Source organism: Anoplopoma fimbria, chromosome 17 (assembly GCF_027596085.1).
Source record: "Anoplopoma fimbria isolate UVic2021 breed Golden Eagle Sablefish chromosome 17, Afim_UVic_2022, whole genome shotgun sequence".
Classification (NCBI taxonomy): Eukaryota; Metazoa; Chordata; class Actinopteri; order Perciformes; family Anoplopomatidae; genus Anoplopoma; species Anoplopoma fimbria.
The window spans coordinates 14895106-14904697 of record NC_072465.1 but is presented as its reverse complement, the minus strand read 5'-3'; positions in this window follow the sequence as shown (position 1 = coordinate 14904697).

The following is a 9592-nucleotide window of genomic DNA, read 5'->3' as shown; positions in this document are numbered from 1 at the left end:
CTGTGCAAGTTACTGCACATATTGATGTTTAATGAGCAGTAAGTCTATTCTGCAGTACTGTTAATCATGTCAAACTGCCTCTCCGATTACTCTAGGCCCACATTGAACCCCAAAGCTGTTTTTATTGATTGTGTTTATTTATGCTTTCCTTCTAAAAAAGTATTTTGCCTGAAATAGTAGAATTTCATATCAGGTGAGACTACAGTGTTTTGGTACACTATTTTTTGGTACAAGTACACTTGAGCACACTGATTCAAAGTGACAAACTTAAATTAGAAGAATCAAACAGCTCATAGACCCACATTCTTCTAAATAAACTCCCCTTATCAGGAACTGATTCAGCACTGGCTGGATTAATACGGAGGGGACAATAAGCTTCATGTAGGATGGGTTCATAATTACAAATCATATAAGAGAAAAGTAGAAGTAAAGGACCTCCTCCACTCAGTAAAGTCGGAGGTATAATAAATAAAATTAGCTTTCTCTAGTCACAACTATTTGTCATAAATCTGGCATTAATACTTTGCAGAACCTCATCCCAACTTAATGTTAAGCCTCACACTGATGGAGTTCATGTATGGATTTTTTATAACAGAAGAGACACAGGGTTATTGTTCAGTCCTGGTGTCAGTCCCCACAAATCCCAGAGGCTTAATTATGCAGAGTGTTGAGTGTGGGAGAAGTTTATCGGAGTAAATTATTGAGCCAGAATGATCTGTTGCATATCCACAGTTTCAACAGGTCAAGTAGGCTGACAAGCAATAATTAACTCGATTGATGAGAGATTATGAAACCAGAGCAGGCGGATATTACTTCTCAAATTCTTTTGTCTTTCCTAAGTTCTGACTTACCTAGTGAACCACGTATAGCTCTCTACAGGAGTCAGACTGCAGACCACATTCTCTTCTTTTTTTTTCTGATTCTCTCTTGTCTCTCTCTCTCTCTCTCTCTCTCTCTCTCTTTCCCTCCCTGTTGTTTCCATGGAAACTTGCTGGTAGATGGAGAGGGTTGAAGTGGTAGTGGAAGACAGACCAGGACAAGTGGGCCAGTCTGACCATGCATGGTGCTTTGGTCCTGTGGGAAAACTGGGAAACCTGCACTGTGAACTGAGTCCAGTCAGATCTTCTTTTTGTGTTCTACCCTTTAAACACAACTCAAGCATGACAATAACTGTAGCATACAACAATCCTCTGTTTATTTATCACTTTAATATCTTATCTATGAACCATCGCTTTTCTTCCTCGTCCAGTATTGTCTTGATAAAACAATTACTGCCTTAAAGGTGCTTCTGCTGCAAACACTGCAGTCTTTTAATAAGAGATAAGATGTGACATGTTGCATAACATTTGATGAACCGCCAGTGAAACTCAAGAGGTCCTTTTCCTTCCACACAAAATGAGTGTGCGGATATCTGACTTTTCCAACACGTGAAAGTTCATTGCAACAGCCTGTGCATATGGGCCAAGTCACTTCTAATTCCCTTGCATACAAAGGCAACTGCAGTCAAGCGAATACAAGAAAGTCTTAATGTTTAGTGAATGTTCTCTGGTTGTACTGTAGCTCTGCAGCTTGTGAAACATTGCCGCACAAGCCATAAATGCCCAAATGGAGAAAGAAACAACAAGTCTGGGCTGTAAGCTGACTAAATGTGTTTATTTTGAATATAATTCTGCAGGGGGTGTACTATAACACTGGTAAAGCACTTAAGCACACAGCCTCAGGAGAGAATGGTGACAAAAGGATTTCTGGCTGACACATTGTCAGTCTCCTCCCCGATCCAGCGTTCCCACAGGAGGCATCCATCTCACCAGTGGACTCTATTTCTCTCTCTGTGTCTTTGTTCACTTCCCTTCGATATCCAACCCAATATAATAGCATACACATTTCTTTTGGAAACTCTTTAAATGTAATAATGTCAATGCAAAGTCTCAAGCAGTAGTCTTTTTCTGGCCAAAACAATTCATATGTAAGCTAAAGTGTTTAGCCTTACTTTTACACACCTCATTTGATAATCACACTCGAAGCAATTGACAGTCTGTTGAATATGAAGCTACCAACATCAGCCACTTATCTTATCTTAAAGACTTGAAATAGGAAAAGCTGGCTCTGTCCAAAGGTAACAAAATGTGCTTATCAACACCTATTCACTTATTAACACATATGTATTTACAAGAAACAACATGTCCTGATTTTATAGAGGGGGACCTTTCCTTCACTCCCTGGAGTCCTGCTCCATGCCGAGAAATAGTCCTGCGCATTTTTCCGGTGAAACCAGAGCGCGTTATTTTTTACACCTACATTTTTGCGAGTAAAAGAAATGACAACATTTTTAATTTGTGAACTTATGAGGGATGGATGGATGGATGGATGGATGGATGGATGGATGGATGGATGGATGGATGGATAGATAGATAGATAGATAGATAGATAGATAGATAGATAGATAGATAGATAGATAGATAGATAGATAGATAGATAGATAGATAGATAGATAGATAGATAGATAGATAGATAGATAGATAGATAGATAGATAGATAGATAGATAGATAGAAAGAAAGTACTTTGTGTCTGTATAAATGACAGAAGATGTATGAATGCTATGAGCAATGTTTACACTTCAGATGTTATATCCCACCCAGGATTTTGTCTACATGTTAACCTCAAAGAAAAAAGTATGCCTCTCATTTTCCTCTTTCCTCCTATGCAGCCATCTCTGTTTCGCTCTTTACCAGATGGCCTTTTTAATTCAAGAGCATAAAGCCTGCCAGCCTCTTACACACTTCAAACCAGACTGTGTGAAGGAATGGGAGGGGTGGATGCCGGCCGAAAAAATACAAAAAAAAAGGGTAGCAGATGTGAGAGGGCAGGAAAAAGAAAAAAAATGTTGGTGTGGGCATCAGTGAAAAGAGGGATAAGGGTAGCATTTAAGTAAGATGCTATCCAGGCTGATTTTTTTTTATGACACTCATTTGCCCCAGGAGTGGAGTGCAGCATTAATATGGTAATATACCCCCAGGCGATAGCAAGTGTTGAAGAGCGGAGGTCATTTAGTGTATATGCAGCCCTGGGCCTGTGTGAGAGATCCCCAGTGGACTGACGTGGAGGCTGGCTAAGAGGAAGCAAAGGTAATGGGAGTCAGGCTTCCCTAAAATCACATTTCCAGCTGACAAAGAGAATGGTCTTTGGTGGGGGAAGACCGAAAATTATCTGCTAATGGGAAAGAAGGCTCAAGGGTACACACACACTTTCAATCACACGTGAAGCTCAAACCCTGGAAACACCTGTGACAAATGAAAGTCTGTGAAGAATATTTGATATTCCTCGTTTTTATTGCTGTCAACAAATCATCGGTTATTTGTGTGTTACAAACCCCCACTGTTACAAAAGCCATAGCTGGCAATGGGTAACATAAAGTATATTCGCTCATTATCCTTCACTGTCCTGTTCCTGCAAATACTCAGCGTAAAAATGTGTTTATATTATTCAATGGCTAGAAATAGACCCCAGCAAGTGCAAAATGTACCACTGTTTGAGTAATGATTGATTATTAAAACTACAATCCCAGCTGTTTTATGAATTTGATTGAAATGAGTGTATATCTTTAACTCATTTTTAAAGGGGACATATCATAAAAGACTCTTTTGAGTGTTTGTGCATACAAATCTGGGTATCTGGAGAGCCTCCCAACACACAAACTTTGAAAAAGAAAAACCCAGTCAGTTTTTTTTTTTGAGGGCTGCCTATCAGAAAACACATGATTGACCAAGCCAATCAGATTTGGTTTCCCTGTGACTTTCAGGCTCATTTTACCATTCCCAATCTGAATATATACATACACAGCATGAGAACTACCTTTGTTATAGTGCGCCATATTTGTCTCGTAAGCCATTTATAGCAGACTTGGCTTTTTCCAGACTGTGTAAAAATGTGAGATTTGCCTCCGCGTGAACGGAGTGTTTCAGACAGAGGTGAATACAGGTATATTTGGACAGCAACGTATCCACAGACAGCAACGTATCCGCAGACAGCAACGTATCCACATACAGCGGGTCTTATGATATCCCACGATAAGTTACTCCTTATTTTTTGTGCGTTTTCCTACAAAAGCCTGCAACACGTCAATTTCAATCCGTTACATTCATACAGTCTTTCAAATTAAACGTCCTTCTTCACAGGAAACTCAACCTAACCTATTTGGTTAGGTTTAGTAATAGATCCTTGAATACTAACTTAAGTTTAGGCAACATACCTACTTAGTTAGGTTAAGGATAAGGTCATTGTTTGGGTTAAAATAATCACCAAAGGGCTGTAACTGAAGTACAAAAGTTACGTGCTAAAAACATCAAAGTTTTCTTCTTGTTTTGCCGGGGAACAAACAGGTCTCCTGGCAATTTGTTGGACTGTCCGCTGTTTGTTTGAGCGGCCTTTATACTTACTCATCCAAGATTACGTTGATAACATACGAAAACAATTTTGTGGTATATCTATGAATTACAGCGCATTATTTTTTCGAAGGTATTGCTACGAATGCTGGGTTAGACCAACCTGCAGATGGATAGCATGCAAAAAATAAGGTGGTAAACTAAAGCATGTAATCATGTTCCAGTAGAAACCAAAAATACAACCTAGTGAACCTGAAAATGAGCACAATACCTCCCCTTTAAAGATTATAAAGTCTTGAATAGGAATGAATGGGCTCGGAGCAGAGAGTAACAGACAGGGTAGGGAAATCAGAGTGTGTTTTGATCTTTTATGAGATGTGTTGATACTAAAACAATATGGAATACCTGCCTTATCCTATAAAGATTTTTTTCATATAGACCACATTTTTGCCAAACTAGTAAATGGGAACAGAGTGGAAGTAGTGATTAGAAGAAAGCAGAAAATCCTCACATTTGAGAAGCTAGAATGTTCGTTCCCCTATTTAAGTTGTTTTCTGTGCTCTTTTGTTTTCTCTACAGATGATCACAACTTAATTCTATTGTGTGTGTAGACAACTGATTACAGTTTCTTTAATCTGGCCATCGTAGTCATCTAGGAACTATTTTTGACATCATATAGGATGCATTTTAACCTTTAATCAAAATATCATATGTGCGTATATCTCACTCAACCTCTGTGGAATTGCTCATTATGACTTATTATTATTATTATTACAGTCATTTAGCAGACGCTTTTATCCAAAGTGACTTACAATCAGTAGTATATTACATATCATTCACCCATTCACACACTGATGACAGGCTACCATGCAAGGTGCCACCATCAGACTCTAACTAACATTCATCATCCAGTCCACACCGATGGCAAGCCTTCAGGAGCAACTTGGGGTTAAGTGTCTTGCCCAAGGACACATCGACTGCCAAAGCCGGGTATCGAACCACCGACCCTCTGATTGGAGAACTACCTTGCTCTCCACTACGCCACAGCCGCCCCGTTCAAACAGCAGCAAACATTGCAGCAAACATTGCTCTTAAAGCTGTAGCACAATTGGTGGGCTGTTACATTTTTAAAAGAGAGCATTATCTTTGGCATAAAGTGATGGCAGATAAGATATTTACAGAAAATCTTACATGGATCATCTCTGACTTGTACAAGTATTTAAATCCAGGCCAATTAATGTTGAAAAGAAGACTGACCGGATCAATGATATGCATTGAAGTTACATCACTAAAACAATGAAATGTCTCCCAAAAATACAACTGCTGACCTTTTCCGATAAGGTCATTTATACAAGGAGCAATTAAAGAGTGAGGAGGTCCTTGAAGTTTGAATATCGGAAGAGGAAATTTCACAGTGTTTTTGCAAAGCAGCAATTAAGCAGACAGGGATCAATTGGGAGGCTTGCTGCATCACTGAAAGGGTTTACTGTCTTATCAGCTGAAACAGTCAGTAAAAGGAAAACAAGGCTTATATTCAGTTCCTGATTATCACACAATCCATCTGATTCTCTGCTTGCATCCCCCCTCATCCATCTCCTCCTCTCACTCCACCTGTAAAAGGGGAATTCCTTGCATGTGCTCAAAAATCCCTTCACCTCCCAGGAGCCCCATTCTTCCTCCCTCATCAAACATTCATCCTCTTTCTTTGTCTCTTGCAGATCATTACTGCCAGGCCTGTGATTGACCAGAAAACCGTGATGGATGTATATGGTGCTTTTGTTTATGAGGGTTTTATTGTATCTTTGCATTATTCATCATCACACCAGAACACTGTTAAAAGAGAGTGGCCTGAAATACCAGGTTTTTTAAAAAATCATTAGAAGTGCTGTTCCTGGACTAACAATAGACATTGGTGAGCGATTAAAGTTTAAGATTAAGATTTTAGTTTTCTGTGTTTTTAAAATGCCTCATTCATATCATTAAAAAACAATAACCACGAGCAGTAAGGATTGGTTTTGAAAATGAAAGTTTAATTGAATTCAGACTGAGTCATGATATGTTTTGGTGAACACCACCATGCAAGACTACACAGTGGTATTTCCAACTTTATTTCAGAGAACCTCTGTATTCCCCTGGATTTATCCTTCTGATATTATCTCATTTTGATTCAGCTGTCCAGAAAACCAAAAAAATGAATTTGGCAACTTGTGACACAAAATTTCTAATGATTCAATTTAGAGACTTTTGCAAACAAAAGTGTTTACTTTAAAGACTTTTTATACGACATTCAGAGCATTAATAAAGCATCAAACAGCTATTTGTAATGTAAAGAGTATTGGCTACATGAGCAAAGAATGAAGTCTGTGTGTCAGTCCTTCTTTGTGTGTTGTTATCTGAGCTTCTCTGTGTTATAGCTCATGGCTACCCCTCTGCACTGCACAGCAAATACACCTGATAACGCCGTTCCGACTGACGGTGTCATTGCCGATGTTTTAGCGGCCACCCTCTGGTTTCCCCTCAGGTAAACACTGTTACTGTTGTTTGCACTGTTGCACTGTTACTGTTGTTAGCACAGATATGCTCTGAATTTCAACATTAGCACCTTTAAGGCATCACAAGTACAAATAAAGGGTTGGGAACCACTGCTTTAATGCATCAACGTTGTTTCTCAAAACGCTCACAGCTGACAATTTTAGAACAGTTTAAATTATTTCTCAAAGAGTTGAACAGCTGCCAACACTTTTGATGGTCCAAGACACTTTTAACACAAGAGGTTGGGCTCCAGTGGGTAAAGACAAAAATAATGTTTATCTTCTGCCCAAAATATTTTAAAATGAATGGCAAATTCCTCTGGACATTAAGTGCTAATTCGTTTTAAACGTGGACATTTCTTGGACAGTTTGAAACCACAAATCCATTGTGAATCCTCATATATCAAAAAACTGTTTATTGTTTGAGTCATTTTGATTAAATACTCTCTCGAGTGCCACTAATCCCGTTAGTTTTATTGAAGTCAGGATTTAATTCAGTAAGAGTTGCAAGCAGAAGAAATTAACAATGGTTGATCATTACTCACACTTAAGATTATTGATGCAGCTGACTTAGGACTCACCTAGGAACGTCTCACACATGCACAAAGAATGTAAAATAGAAATTAGTCATTAGCAGTCAGGGCAGCAGTTCATTTTGATCTGAGAGTCATACGCACATCATTTATTAATTGGAAGCTTCTCTGTGCTTTCACTAGAGTAACTATGCTTAACTCTTTCTACTTGGTTAGGAATCTACTGGAGGCTCAGTGTTTTTTTCTCAATTTAATGTGTAATTTAAAAGGGATTTTATCAGAACTGCATCATCAGTGAATGTTAAGTGGACTTTACAGACTCATAGTAAGTGTGATCTAAAATGAAAACATTTCATTCATTCTGTGCATCTTAAGGGCAAGAACTCTCTTTCTGTCATTTCTTATCTTTCATTGTCACGTTGCCTTTTTCTTTCACATAACAGCAACACAACTTATCTCATGAACACTAGTGCAAATTTACTATCAGCTCAAAGAATACAAATCAGCACATAAATACCTACATTTACTGTGGTGCAGAGGGACATTAAATATTTAATTTATCAGATGTTATAGGCATCAGGTGTACAGCATGAAGACCAGGCTTTATGTGATATGATACTGGAAGACATCCAACATCCAACCGATGTATCGTAGCTCCACATGTGAGTATCTGTGTGTGCGTGAGAAAGTACATGACTATAAGGAAGAGGAAGCTATTAAGCTGTCCTTTTTGATCACTGGTAGCTAAATCAACCCACAACAACTAGTTGCTTTGCTTGCTGTAAAAACATAAGTCTCATTTTCACTAGAAAGATCAGGCATTCAAGTTTAAGCTAGAAATTGAACATATCTGAGATAAAGCATTTCCTGCTTTGGTTTTTCTTTGTAGATAATGAGTCATTTAGCATGTTACAAAACTCTAAACATGCTGCTATCTAGCTCTGGTCATCCATCACCCAAAGTAATTAACACGGTGCCAGTCCGCTTGTTACACTGTCAATGAGTCCACTTAGCATCAACTGAAAAGTAACAGGTGAGGCAGACCACAGTCAGGACTGAGCTGTGGAGGGAGCACAGGTCAGACAGCCTCTCCTCCTCCTGTTACTTTTTTTGTTTCTGACTTCACATGATGGCAGTGGGGCATGGTCTTCTTCAGTCAGCATGACCTGAATAATTCACTGTAATCAACATATTCAGCAGTGAGCGCTGGGCTCAAACATTATCTCAGACTCTCAGTTGTATAGAAGGAGGACTTACAATGCTTATATGCTTAATTCTATGACATAAAAATACTAACTGACTAACGGCCATTTAAAGACTCTCTGTCTGTGCTAATTAATAAATGAACTGTGTGTTGGATGAACGGATTACACTGCATTCTGAGGGGGTTCCGATTGTGTTTTATCTTCTGAACATGCGGCACAGATGCCCCTGGGACTGGAGGAAGCATCAGCAGTACATTTTGCTTCCCTCATAATGACTTTTTCCAGCATTAGTAACACAGCCTCTAGATATTTGCGCCATGGTTTTCATTTATATTCCTAGTGTTTAAAAATGTATTTTGAACTCCCGATGACATGATAATCAAAGAATTACAGAGAATCACTCCATCTATAGCCACACATGCAGAATCTCACTGTTCTCATGCTAATTTACAACAGAATGATGCTAATCTACACTGCTGTTTTTTCATCAATTTGGATTATCATTTTATTTCGGGATAAAAAAAGACTAATGATACAGGTTATTATTCATCTTCTGAGTATCCTCAAACTAATAAGAAATGACACCGAAGATTGAAACCAAACCAGACGATGAACCGTGTTTATTGAGACCATCTGCTTCTCTACCTCACGAACTAATTATCAAGTTTTTCACTTTCAATTTCCCCGATAATATTTTGCACTTTTTTGTATCATACAAAGGGATTTGCCAAATGAGTGCGATCGGAGGTATGATGGTTGTCGTGTGCTGCAGAGCCTGTTTAGTAGCAGTCAGCAGCCTCGCACATGTGGAGGGTTGTTCAGCGAGTAGATATGGCTGTGTAATATGTGACCATCATACCGTATATAGAAATCTTAAATAGTGTCAATAAAAACAACAATCATTTTTTTCAGAAAATGACAAATTACGCACATATTCCTC